Genomic DNA, 14,551 nt, shown 5'->3' on the forward strand with positions numbered 1-14,551 from the left:
CGCTGTTGTGGTCTTCTCTAATTACTGTGTATAAAACAACAGCCTTCCCCCGATATTTTGTATCTGTTTTTATGCTAGATTTTTCTCCATAGCATTTATCATTTTGCAACATATTGTATAATCTAACTTAGGTTTATTGTTTATTTTCTTCACTCTAATTTATCTTCTGTGAGATCAGCATTTGTCAGTATTTGTCACTGTTTTGTCCCTAAACACCTGAACAATGCCTTCAATGTAAGTTAATGAATTAACCTGCTTTCAGCTGTAAACGTTACAAATAGTGATTGTGGTTTGAAACTTTAGACTAAGCAAGTCTCAGTCTGTGGCATAAACTGCCAAGTTACTTATATCCATGCATGTGGGCCATGTTCATTTCAGGGGTCCTTGGTTTTTGTTGTTGTTTGTTTTGTTTTTGCTTTCAGATAGCATCTCGCTGTCTCCCAGGCTGGAGCGCAGTGGTGTGATCACAGCTCCCACTTTGGTGCCCAGGCTGGTCTCAAATTCCTGGGCTAAGTAATCATCCCGCCTTGGCCTCCCAAAGTGCTGGGATTACAGGAATGAACCACCACACCCAGCCTAAGGGGTCTGTGTTTTTAGAGGAGTATAACAGTATATGACCTTGAAACTATCATTTGTCTTAATATAGAAGGAGCTAAGAATGCCTCAGCTAAGAGTAGAGCAGTGCATTAGCCTGATTTCATGCTGCTGACATACCTGAGACTGGGAAGAAAAAGAGGTTTAATTGGACTTACAGTTCCACGTGGCTAGGGAGGCCTCAGAATCGTGGTGCGAGGAGAAGGGCACTTCTTACATAGTGGTTGGTGGCAAGAGAAAATGAGGAAGATGCAAAAGCGGAAACATCTGTTAAAACCATCAGATCTTGTGAGACTTGTTCACTACCATGAGAACAGTATGGGGGAAACTGCCCCCATGATTCAAATTATCTCCCAACAGGTTGCTCCCACAACACGTGGGAATTATGGGAATACAATTCAAGAGAGATTTCGGTGGGGACACAGCCAAACCATATCAAGCAGTATAACTATCTTATCGTTAAAAATGTTGTCATTTAGAAGCCATATTAATTTCTTATAGTTCCAGAAGGCAAAACTAGGATTGTGGTGATGTGTATTGAAAGGGAGGAGAGAGGCAGCAAGAGATCTGGGAGAATTAGTTAGCAGGCTTTTTTAGTAGTCTGGGAGAGATGAGGATAGCTTGAATTAGGATGATAATTGTGGAGATGGGCTCAGTGGATGGGATTTGAGACCAGCAGGCCTCAGTTAATAGATTGAAAGTGAGGGAGAAAGAAATTTGAAAGACGATTTCTGGATTACATTCCTGGGTTGTGCCAGATAAGGACCAGAGCTCTTTTGGTTTTAACATATCGGGCTTAAAGTACCTTTGGAGCTTTCAGGTAGAAGTTCCTGTAAGCAATTAGATACATGGTTCTAAAATTCAGAGGAAGAGTAAATGGAAAACTGGAATCGCCCATACAGGTAATTGGAACTATAGGTATGGATGAAATTGCCTAGGTGAGGGAATATAACTTGGGGGAAAAAAAGCCTAGGATGGAACCACAATGACCTCTAACATTTAAAAAACTTTGCTGGAAGAATGTGAGCTCCCAGAGAATATCGTGAAGATCAGAGAAGTAGAGGGTGAGTGGGGTGTTACAGAAACCAAAGAAAGAGAATGTTACAAGGAGAGAAGTCAAGAAGAGAGAGTTGGGTCAAGTGTTGATAAGAGCTTAATAAGGTAAGAACTAAAAAAAATTCTGTTGAGTGTAACAATGTGAAGCTCATTGGCGTTTTGAACAAGCAGGACAGTAAGGTTCTTATTTTCAGATTGATGCTTCTCTAATTGCTTAACTAGATCTAAAAGTATTGAGCTCAAAGTTTAAGAAATTATCACCCATATTACAGAAGACAGCTAATGTTTATCAGATATTTACTATGTGTCAGCAACTCTGTTGTAGACATTTTACATACATTTTCATTTGATCTTTTCGGTAGCCTTGCAATGTTGACTGTGTTAGTCCATTTTACAGAAATGAGTCTGGGGCTCTGGAGAAGTTAAATGACTTGTTAAGTGTCAGAGAAGTTGCTAAGTATCTATAGCTGGGTCCATCTGACTTTCGGCCTTCAGTTGTTTCACTGATCTAGAGGAACCTCTAGATCAGATTAAGGTACTAGAGCTCAAACAGAATGGTAAAATCTTCAGTATGCGGTATCTAAGAAGTATGGGATAAGGGGTGCATCCCAGGACAGGATGTCAGAGCCTAAGTAGAGAAAAAAGTTAGAAAAAAGTTATGCAAAGAAGGTAGGGAACAGCAAAGGCAATGGGAAACTGGCCACATGCAGGGGGTTGATCAAATTTAGTAAGTAATGATAATGAGTCAGAGTTCTCCTGGTGAGAAGGGAGTTATAAATTTGGTAACGGAGAAAACAACAAATCTTGCGGACTGAAATTGGAGAAATTGGTACCAATTCATGGTTTTCTACACATAGACATTGAAATAATTAGAGCATCCAAATCTTGTTTTCTAGATACCTTTCTCCACTAAAAGCAACCACTCTTTGGAGGAATGGTTGATTCCAGTGCTGGGGCAGGGAAAGTACAAGGTGAGCTTCATTTTCTTATGTCCAAAAGTAAGGAAGTGGCTGGGTGTGGTGGCTCACACCTGTAATCCCAGCACTTTGGGAGGCCAAGGCAGGTGGATCACTTGAGGTCAGGAGTTCAAGGCCAGCCTGGCCAACGTGGCAAAATCCTGTCTCTACTAAAAATACAAAATTTAGCCAGGTGTAGTGGCCCATGCCTGTAATCCCAGCTACATGGGAGGCTGAGGCACAAGAATCGCTTGAACCTGGGAGGTGGAGTTTGCAGTGGGCCAAGATCACCACACTGCACTCCAGCCTGGGCGACAAAGTGAGACTCCACCTCAAAAAAAAAAAAAAAAAAAGGAAGTGCGAAGAGCAAGTCAAAAGAAAACAGAAACTATCTTGAAAGGCTTTCACTAGCCAAAACTGAGATAATCTCGGAATAAATAAATAGCAAGTTTAATAAGGAATGGGCTATTTTACAGTCTCAAAATACTTTTCCACAAAAATGCATGTTAATTACCAATGGGACAAAAGTAACTTTACAGTGAAGACGCTTGGATGATATTACCTCAATCAAGTTATCAAAGTGCACATCATCAGTAATGAGACAAACAGAAATTGTATGCCATTTGACAGGACACAATGAGAAAAACACATCGTAATTACTGTCAAATAGTGTACAACCTGAATCTAACCATAAGGAAATATCTGGCATCCTACAGAAAGAAAACTACATCTGAAAAAAAATAAAAGGAAGTATCAGGCAAACCCAAATTGGAAGACATTTTGCAACAGAACTAATCTATAAGCTTTAAGGAGTACAAACAAGGTCATGAAAGTCAAGACTGGGGGACTGTTCCAAGTTGAAGGAGTCTAAAAAGAAGTAATCCCTTTTTCTTTTTATTAAGGTAAAAAGAATCTTAATCTGGGTTCCCTCACTATTTGTAACATGGGCATTTTGTTCACTAACTTGGGCTCCAATGCCTCCAGCCAGAATAGCAGCATACAGACGTGTTCTTTTAAAGTTTATACTTATTCCTTTTTGTAAAAGATTATTATACCAACACTTTTAGTGAAAATTAAAAGTGTTCTCAATCTTTAAACCCTCTTGAGTAAATTTAAACCCTCTTAAGACTCTCACATCTCTATTAGGGATAAGACTAAACTTCTTCCTTTTTTATCCTTTCTTTTACCCTAGACTTCTCAGATGTACTTTTAGGGTTGTCTTTTTAATATAATTTTGACAGGTAAAAATTAGTTCAGTCGTGTGTGTGTGTGTGTGTGTGTGTGTGTGTGTGTGTGTGTTTAGGTTTAGGAGTCAGTCAGACCTGGTTTTGAACTCTGGTTGTCCTGGATGACTGATTGTCACCTTTTATAGGTGATCTAATCAGTATCTCAATTTCCTCACCTAATTTTTTAATAACATTTATCTAAGTCCAGTGGTAATAGCAGCTAACTCTGTCTCTGTTCATACTCTTAAGTTAGCTTTGTTTAGTGAGTGATTTTTAAGCCTTTTTAATGCGGTGTTCTGTTGTTCAGTATTGACGGTGTTTTAATTTTTTAAATGTATCGTGTTCTGGTATTTTGAGGATTAAATGTGGAAAGGCATGCCAGAATGTGTAGTTCATTACGTAGTATATTGTAGGCATTCACTCTACCCATAGTTCTGAACTCCAGGTTTGTTGATATCTATGTGTCTATTAGGTCTGTGCCCTAGGGGAGCTTAGTCCTAATCAGGCCTTCTTTATTGATATCTAGTCTTCTTTCCATTTTCTCATAACTAGTTTCTCGTACTTTCCATATTTCCACCACTGCCACCTTTCTGCTACTACATTAAGCTCAAAATCCCCAGTTTAAACATCTTATAAACCATTTTCAAAACAAATAAATGGGAGAGAGGTAGACTTGAAGTCCACCTAAGGAAACACAACGTAAGTCCTAATTGGACTTAAGAACATTAACTTTTTGCACTTTATTATCATTATTTTTCTTTACTTGCCTCAGTCGTTAGTTACTCCCCCACTGGTACATTTTAAAAATGTCTTAGAAACTCTTTGCCTATTTCTCACATTTGGCACTTGGCATATGCTATCTTGTTCATCTTCTGTATCCTATGTCTCCAAGTCTACTCTTTGTACCGGGAAGGGATACAGTATCTTAATCCGTCTTTATATTCCAATACCAGGCTCAGTACCCTGACCACAGTAGTTATTTAGCAGCTTAAAGTAAACCAAAACAGAAGTACAAACATGAAAGACAGCGGCCAAAACAACACTGTTATAAAAATTCTCTGGGATCAATGAAACAGTCTACAAATGATAGGTTTTGTTTGGTTTGTTTTGAGACACAGTCTCATTCTGTTACCCAGGCTGGAGTACAGTGATACAATCTCGGTTCACTGTAACCTTTGCTTCCCAAGTTCAAGCAATTCTCCTGCCTCAGTCTCCTGAGTAGCTAGGATTACAGGCGTGTACCACTACACCTGGCTAATTTTTGTATTTTTAGTAAAAACGGTTTCGCCATGTTGGTCAGGCTGGTCTCGAACTCCTGACCTCAAGTGATCTGCCCGCCTTGGCCTCCTGAATTGCTGGGATTACAGTCATGAGCCACTGTACCCGGCCCCGAGAGGTGATTTTTTAATGTAAATATACGTATAGCACTATTTTGTATGCCTAGATGGCTTGTCAAGAAGAATGATTCTGTAAACTGTTATAATGGGGAATAAATATTAATGACTCAAAAAATTTATAAGCTATCATTCACCTGAAAACTTCATCATAGAAAACCCTTCAGATAGGACAGTTTTAATGTAATAGGTCATATTTCTTTAGAAACTGTTGTGCATGTCCAGTTACTTAAGGCATCAGCTTGAGTAATATGAGGGAGATGCATGAAACGAAATAGCTTCATTGTTTCAAAACTGCCACAGAACTAGATATAATTAAAACTGAATGGAGGGTAAACAAATCCACTTAGACTCTTTAAAAAGGTTTAAAATATAGTTCATATTAATATAGCCATTCCAACCATCGTTTATTATTGTTTGCATTATTTGGCATATCTTGTTCTATACGTTTAACCTATCTTTTATTTTTAAAGGGAGTTTCTTGTAGGCAGGCATATAATTCAGTCTTTCTTTAAAATCCGGTTTGATAATCTCTTTTAATTGGTGTGCACGATTATTTATATTATTTACATTTAATATAATAATGTTTGTTCCTCTATTTTCTTCCTTTTTTGGGAGGTATGGGGAGAGACAAGGTCTCACTCTGTCCCCTGGCTGGAATGCTATGGGATGGCCATAGTTCCCTGCAACCTTAACCTCCTGGGCTCAAGTAATCCTCCTGCCTTAGCCTCCAGAGTACCTAGTACTACAGGCATGCCACCACACTCGGCTAATTTTTTAAATTTTTGTTAGAGATAGGTGTCTCACTCTGTTACCCAGGCTGGTCTTGAACTCAGCCACAAGCAGTCCTCCTGCCTCAGCCTCCCAAAGTGTGTGTCCTTTTTTAGATTATATGAATATATTTTGATATTTTATTTTAAATGTATCCCTTGGTTTTTTAACTTTTATGTCTTTGTATTATTTTTTAGTGATTGCATTAGGGCTTCATGGTCCAGTTGAGTAGCCAGTAACTAAGTATGTGACTCTTGAGCACTTGAAATGTGGTTAATTTGAATTAAGATGTACTATAAGTATAAAATACACACTGGATTTTACAAAAAGAACGTAAAATAGCTCATTAAACAATTATTAAATCGATTACATCTTTAATAATTTTTAAATTTATTACATGTTGAAATGATAATATTTTGGACATATTGGGATCTGCCATTTGATCCAGCAGTCCCACTACTGAGTACCCAAAGGAAAAGAAGTCATTGTATGAAAAAGACACATGCACACACGTTTATAGTAGCACAATTCACAATTGCAAAGATATGGAACCAACCTTAAGTGCCCATCAACCAACAAGTGGATAAAGAGAATGTAGTATATATACACCATGGAATACTACTCAGGCATAATGTCTTTTGCAGCGACTTAGATGGAGCTGGAGGCCATTATTCTAGGTGAAGTATCTCAGGAATGGAAAACCAGATATTGTATGTTCTCACTTATAAGTGAGAGCTAAGCTATGAAGATGCAAAGGCATAAGAATGATATAATGGGCTTTGGGCTGCGTGCTGTGGCTCATGCGTGTAATACCAGCACTTTGGGAGGCCAAGATGGGCAGATCACTTGAGGCCAGGGGTTTGAGACCAGCCTGGCCAACATGGTGAAACCCCGTCTCTACTAAAAATACAAAAATTAGCCAGGTGTGGTGGTGCGCACCTGTAATCCCAGCTACTCCAGAGGCTGAGGCGTGAGAATTGTTTGAGCCTGGGAGGTGGAGGTTGCAGTGAGCCGAGATCGCACCACTGCACTCCAGCCTGGGCGACAGGGCAAAACTGTCTCAAAAATAAATAAGTGGAAAGATACAGTGGACTTTGGGGACTCAGGGTGAAGGTTGGCAGGGAGTGAGGGATAAAAAACTACATACTGGGTACAGTGTAACACTGCTCAGGTGACAACTGCACAAGAATCCTAGAAATCACCACTAAAGAACTCATCCATGTAACCGGGAACCACTTGTACCTCAAAAACTATTGACATAAAAATAAATGTAAAAAAAAGGTTTTTTTCTTCATGTTTGCTTTGTTGCAGTTGATTATGATTGATTGATTGATTGATTGATTGATTTTTGAGACAGAGTTTCGCTCTTTCTGCCCAGGCTGGAGTGCAGTGGCACAATCTCAGCTCACTGCAACCTCTGCCTCCACGGGTTCAAGTGATTCTCCTGCCTCAGCCTCCTGAATAGCTGGGATTATAGGTGCCTGCCAACATGCCCAGATAATTTTTGTATTTTTAGTAGAGACGGGGTTTCACTATGTTGGCCAGGCTGGTCTTGAACTCCTGACCTCAGGCAACCCACCCGCCTCGGCCCCCCAAAGTGCTAGTATTACAGGCTTGAGCCACTGTGCCCCGTCTTTGATTATGATTTATAAGCATGTTTTTCTATTGCCTTTATCTTATTTGGTGTTCTCTGAGCTTGGTGAATTTCTAAATTTGTGCCCTTCTTCAAGTTTGGGAGGCTTATGAACATTATTTCTTCAAGTATTTTTTTCTGTACCAATTTCTTCCTCTTTCTGGTACTCAAGTGACAAAACTTTTGATGTTGTCCACAGGACCCTGAGACTCTTTATTTTTTTCTTCTTTCTTTTATTTCTCTGTTCAGATTAGATCGTTTCTGTTGATTTGGCTTCGTGTTCACTGACTCATTTCCTTTGCATTTCTATTCTGTTATTGTACCCTTTTTTTAGACATATTTCTTACCTCTAAAATTTTAATTTTTTATACTATTTCACTGCTGAGAATTCTGTCTTTTCATTTTTTTGAAAGTGTTAATTTTTTTCTCCATGGAGAATAGTTATAATAGCTAAAGTCCTCAATAATTCCAATATTTGAGTTATGTTGGGGTTGTCTGTTATTGATTTTCTGTTCCCTTGAGAATTGGTCACATTTCCTGGTGCTTTGTATGTCAAGTAAGTTGGAACTGTATCCTGGACAATATTGTGTTATGTAGATTCTAGGTCCTGTAAATAGTCTTCTAGAGATGTTTTGTTTCTGTTTTGTTTTAGCAAACAGCCCCTTAGATTCAGACCGTACATTTTGGTGAGGTTTTTGTTGTTGTTGTTGTTGTTTTGTTGTTTTGTTTTTGAGACAGGGTCTCAGTCTGTTGCGTAGGCTGGAGTGCAGCGGCACGACCATAGCTCAAGCAATCCTACTGCCTCAGCCTCCCGAGTAGCTGGGACTGCCTGTGTGCACTACCACACCTGGCTAATTTTTTTTTTTTTTTTTTTTTTTGGGGGTAGCAATGAGGTCTCACTATGTTGCCCAGGCTGGTCTTGAACTCCTGAGCTCAAACAATCTTGCCACCTTACCTCCCAAAGTGGTAGGATTACAGGCATGGGCCACCATGCCTGGCCTCAGACTACAAACTTTGTCTTACCTTTTGGGGTTGATAGTTCACCTTTAGTTTAGTTTTCAAAGTCTTTGCTGTATTGCCCTGGGTCTGTCCTGTGCTAACTGAATGCTTGCATAGCTCAGCTAGGACTTGTGTAGATTCATGCAGAGAATTAAGGAATCCCCTTGATCAGACTCTCTCCAGGATTTTTTCTCCACCCTGCAGTGTCCCCTTTTCCTGGTTCCTTTGGCTAGAAACGCCCAGAAAAATGGGACTTCTCTCAGACTTTTAGCCACCTGTGCCACTGCCACCATGTAGCCACCCTTAGGACAAAGCTATGAGAGAAAAGATGAAAAATAAAACAGGAAGACTCAATGCAGTTCACTTCTCCAGATTTTTACTCCCCTCCACATTCCACCCGCTTTAATTTACTTTTCAGAGTGTAGTACTCAGATGAATTCCTTTAGTATTCTGCCCAGATTTTTTGAGATAGGCTATAATGGGGCCTGCTTTGTGTTGGCCAAAACCATATTCTAAAATATGTCTGAAAATAAAATTTGAATCAAATATTTCTAAAACTTAAGAAATTTGAAAACCAGTGGACTAGGGAGAATACTCCAGATTTTCAGACTGAATACCCCCATGAACAGCCTAGAGTTAATCTGTAACTAGAATAACTTGGGGAAATGAGATAAAAAACAAAAACGTATTTATTCAAGGATGACGGATTATATTTATTCCTCAGAAAATGGGAGAATGGTGTTTCGGTTTTTGGATCTTTTTGGGAGACAGGAATCTCAGAGCTCTAAGGGGCTATTTGTTTAGAGATTATTTTGATACAACTTTAAGGGACTTGGATTAATATCAGGGTTATTTCTTTGGCATGGATTTGTAAGACTGTTCTCTACATTATCACATCATTTAGAATAGTTTGTTTTAGGGATGAGTTCATTCATCGTTTTTGACTCTTCATCCCTGTTTCCTTTTCTCATTAACATGTCTTACTGATAATACTTTTATGGTGTCGAACAAATCATATCCTGTGTTAGTCATGGTGAACATAGCAGAAGACCGACCAGTTAGAAATTTCATTTGAAAAGGTAGTTGGCAGTTTGTAGCATTTATAATAAAATTACATTTAGGTGATAATCCGAATATCACTCAATCTCTAACAGCATTATTTTGGTCTGAGTTGTCTCTTCCAAAAACCAACTATATATACTCTTTGACAATATTTCTTTATTTTGTTAATTTATAAATCACCTGCCCTGTTTCCCTAAAACAAACTATTCTAAATGATGTGATATATTAGGTTATGTCCTAAGACATTGACAACTAGTATCTTACTAATATCAGTTTAGTTTTTCCTATTAGTGTATTTTGGGAGGAGGAGCACTCCTCCCAAACACAGGTATTTTGGAACCTGGTGGAGCAGGACAGTCTTAATCCAGTTATTCTACTCTCAGGTTCTTTGCACTAAAAGGGCATGAGAGTCACTCACTAAATAGAGCTAATTTAAGAGAATGGAACATAGAGTTAGCTGCTATTTATTACCACTGGACTCAGATAAATTTTACTTAATTAGTTACATAAATACTGTAAGGATATGGTGTTCAGGTGAGTTGTTGGGTAACTTATGACCCTTATAGAGATCTTTTTGTGTATTAGGCCGTTTAGTGTCAATGGTTAAGAGCATAAGGGAGCCTGATTATCTGAATTTCAGTCCCAGCTCCATCACTTGCTAGGTGTTTCCACAATAAAATGGGGGTAATGACAGTATCACTGTAAAATGAAGTTAATCTCTCAAGATCATGGTGGTTTGTTAATATATGTAGAGAGAGGGACTAAGTGTGTTTAGAATCATGCCTGACAAATAACATGTGTTATGGTTGCTAAACATATCCATAAATAATTGGGCATTCCTTTGAAGGCATGCTGTTGGATCCTAGTAATATAGTGATAAAGAAGGCAGGTTAAAAGCTTAACATTTTTGCAGTCATTTGAATCATTAAGAATGTTACCACTTCTTGTTGTTTGAATACTCATAACTTCTGGTGACTTGGATTAATATTTGTGTTATTTGTTGGTAAATTGCTAATGGGTTCCAGTCCTACTACTTAATGCTGGCTTTTCAATCTTGGGCATGTTACTTATTTTCATTGTATGTAAAATTGAGATGCCTCTTTCACCAGGTTCTATAAAAGTTAAATGAGATCATTCGTGACCTGTTAGAAAGTAGTAGCCAAAAATAATATGAAACTCTTACACAAAAATCTAGGTTATGGGCATTTGTAGCATTTGTGATATGATTACATTTAGGAAGGAATCCCAATATCTATTCATGCCTTATGCTAATGTGGCAGAATTTTTTTTTTTAATTTTAAGTTTGCATAGTATGTAATACAATCGGTATCTGGGTTAGAGTTGTATTTCATAGGAGTAGGATTGTGAAATGCTTCTTTAAATTATGTGTAAAATATTCATATGAGGGCACATTGATACATATACATTTATGTAACATAATTGTACTTATCTCTGAGATACCTAGAAGGATGAGTTTGTGTTTAAGAAATTCAGATAATAGGCATAGCTAGAGAAAAGAGTAGATGTCCTGTTTACACTGTGCAAGATAATTGCTTTTTTCTGTCTTGGTTTTATAATAACTACTTGTGCCAATTTGTAAGGGATTAGTATGAAGAAAGTGATCAGTTCTCAAGAAATCAACGAAAGAGTAACTTTCAGCATTTGTGCAAAATAAACTAATTTCTGGAATTGAAACTCTGTAAAGTTTTAAAAATCTTGTTTAAACAGAACGGGGTAGAATTTCAGAAGCAGTGTTTTGAACATCATCCCTTTTTTCCTATTAAATCCATTCTCATTTTTCTGTGACAAGCATTTTTATGTGGTCATTTATTTTCACTAATTCTCCCCCTTTAACTCTTAGGATTTTTCTGTGGCTTCAATGTTTATGCCCTCTCCAAAATTCATGTTGAAACTTAATCCTGAATGCAACAGTATTAAGTGGTGGGGCTTTTAGGAGGTGATTAGGCTGTGAGGGCTCTGCCCTCATGGATGGAATTAGTGCCTTCTATAAGGGCTGGAGAGAACTAACAGGGCCCTTTTATAAGGCACTAATTCCATCCATGAGGGCATAGCCCTCACAGCCTAATCACCTCCTAAAAGCCCCACCACCTAATACTTGAAGATGCAGTAACAGGTGCCATCTTGGAAGCAGGGACTGGATCCTCAGCAGGCACTGAACCTGCTGATGCCTTGATCTTAGACTTCTTAGCCTCCACAACTGTGTGAGAAATTTCTATTTTTTATAAATTACCTGTCTCAAGTGTCTTTTGTTTGTTTTTGTTTGTTGTTTGTTTTTGTACAGCAGCACAAATGAACTAAGAGAGCTTTCTTTATTATTTGCAAGTATTTTCTATGCCCTACACAATTTTCCCATCTCCCTTTTTTGGGAGGTGAGTAGATGGACAGGCATTGTCATTTCTGCTCAGAAGTCTTTCCAGGGTACACCAAGTGTTGAAGTAAAAATATAGTTGACAGTTTTCCTGTTTTTCTTAAAAGGATAAAAATTCACCAGTTCTTCCTCTACTTCCATACTTCCATCCAGGATGCATTTCTTCTCTTTGTTATTCTGCCTCCCAGATGTGAAAATACAGTGCTGTTGATCCAATACAGTGCTGTTGATCCAAGTGCTCCTGTAGTCTTCTTGGGAAGTTTGGTTGTAAAATGAGTCTATAACATCTCACTGCTCTTTTGCTTTTTGTCACTAATAGGCATAAAGTTTAGTTTTCTACATGTAAACTCTACTTTTCCAAATGTATAACTCATCCCTTAAAAGTACCTGTAACAGGCATTCAGAAATTGCCTGGCGGAAATAAATATAAGAGAGCTTTAGGTTTGCCCTTAGCATATAAATTAGTTATGTCATTGTACTTCAGTGAATGGGGATGAGAATCTTGAGGATAAATGAAGATTGTGTAACCAACTCTTTTTGTTCTGTCCTCCATACCTTAAGCAGGGGTGGGGTTATTAGACAACAATTGCATAAATATATTGAAGTTATCAAAGGACATATGCTACTGTTTACAGTTGTTTCTTATTTGGAGAAATAATGGAAGCCTGTCATTTGATGATTTTTCAGACTCTCATGGTAAACTATCCAGGCACATAAAAGGCACTCATTTGTATTTTCTTAAATAAAGTACTGCGTTGTAAATATATTCTTCCCATAGAGTGGATGACTGTCACATAAGAGTCTAACCTAACTGGGAGTCATAATAGATGTCTTCTTTTGGTGATCACCCATGCTATCATTAGGGTTTTGGAACTGATCTGTTTCTGCAACTCTGCCTTAGAATTTAGTGCAGTTGTTAAATTGAGCCTGTTGTTTTTAATCTCTGTATCTCTACAGGTTATAGATACCTGTTGTCTCTCAGACCTGTCAGTGCTGTAGAAATGGAGAAAGCAGAGATAAAACATTCAAACACTCCCTCCCAAGCTCATCTTGTGGCAGTATAATTTGGGTGCCTTCTGTGTTGGCAGTAGTTATAAGAATTGGAACAACTGAAACTATGAAGTTGACAGTGAAAAAGTGCCTTTCCTGAAAATGTTAACAATTTATATTTTAGTTCATAATATTTTCAAAAAATTGCTCTCGTTAGTCTTTTTAAGAAAGTTTAACTTTTATTATATACAGTAAAATTGAGCTTTTTGAGGTGTATAGTTCTGTGAGTTTTAATACATGTATAGATCTGTATTACCACTACAGTCAAGATTTGCAATGGTTCTATCATCCCACCCCCGCCAAAAACTGTGTTGTCATACATTCCCCTAACCCAGGTAACTGCTAACAAGTTCTTCATCACTATAGTTTTGCATGTAAATGCAATTCTAGAATATGTTGCCTTTTGAGACTGGCTTCTTTCACAAAATAGAATGCCTTTAAGATGCATACAATTAGTTGAATGAAATGCTAGTTCATTCCTTTTTATTGCTGAGCAGTATTTCATTATATGATTGAATGTACCATAGTTTTTGTTTTGATGAGGAGCAGAATATAAATTTGTTCTTTTCATGTACTATTTTTTTTTTTGCATGAGGATAATGCTGGATTCATAAAATGATTTGGGAAGTGCTCATCTTCCATTTTCTGGAAGAGATTGTGTTGATTTGGTGTTATTTCTCCTTTAAATATTTCTTAGAATTCACCAGGGAAATTATGTGGGCCTCGAGGTTTCTTTTTTGGAAGGCTTTTAACTACAAATTCAATTTCTTCAAATAGTCCTAAGGCTATTCAGGCTATCTACATCATCAGTCTGGCAAGAGGTTTAAATTTTATTGATCTTTTCAAAGAATGAGCTTTTGGTTTCATTTATTTTTATCTGTTTTTCTGTTTTCAATTTCATTGACTTCTGTTCCTTTATTTTCTTCCTTCTGCCAGTTTTGTATATACTTTGCTCCTTTTTTAGTTTAAGGTGCAAGTTTAAATTACTGATTTGAGACCTTTTCTGATAGAAGAAATTTAATACTATAGTGCTTTTGCTACATCTCACATATTTTAAATATGGATATGTTTGGGTTCAAGTCTATTTTCTGTTTGTTCCCTCTGTTTTTGTTCCTCTGTAACTTCCTTCTTTGGGTTATTTGAACATTTTTTTAGTATTCCATTTTAACTGGCCAACTTGGACTGATTTGAAGGGAACTGGGCATAGTAGTTACCCCTTTTCCATGTGGGATATATTTCAAGTAGATGCCTGAAACTACAGATAGTACCAAACTCTATGTCTATCATGTTTTTTCCTATATGTACATACTTATGATAAAGTTTAACTTATAAATTAGGTGCAGGAAAGATTAACAATAACAAATAATAGAACAATTATAACAATATACTGTAATAAAAGTTACGTGAATGTGGGCTCTCTC

General features: G+C 37.6%; 1 protein-coding gene across 7 annotated transcripts in view; it reads left to right on the forward strand.

Annotated features, from left to right (window-relative positions):
• The window catches only part of SCAF11 (SR-related CTD associated factor 11), a 77,913-nt gene that overhangs the window by 6,134 nt on the left and 57,228 nt on the right, over positions 1-14,551 (forward strand). For 2 of the 7 annotated variants that reach the window (XM_055357384.2, XM_063694045.1), the window contains exon 2: positions 2,547-2,621. The exons of 4 other annotated variants lie outside the window; for them this stretch is intronic. The gene's annotated coding sequence lies outside the window, so the exon portion shown is untranslated. Of the gene's footprint in view, positions 1-2,546; positions 2,622-3,322; positions 3,509-14,551 lie in introns of all 7 variants that reach the window. One more of the 7 variants, XM_055357385.2, reaches the window with a different exon arrangement.

Source organism: Gorilla gorilla, chromosome 10 (assembly GCF_029281585.2).
Source record: "Gorilla gorilla gorilla isolate KB3781 chromosome 10, NHGRI_mGorGor1-v2.1_pri, whole genome shotgun sequence".
NCBI classification, from domain to species: domain Eukaryota; kingdom Metazoa; phylum Chordata; class Mammalia; order Primates; family Hominidae; genus Gorilla; species Gorilla gorilla.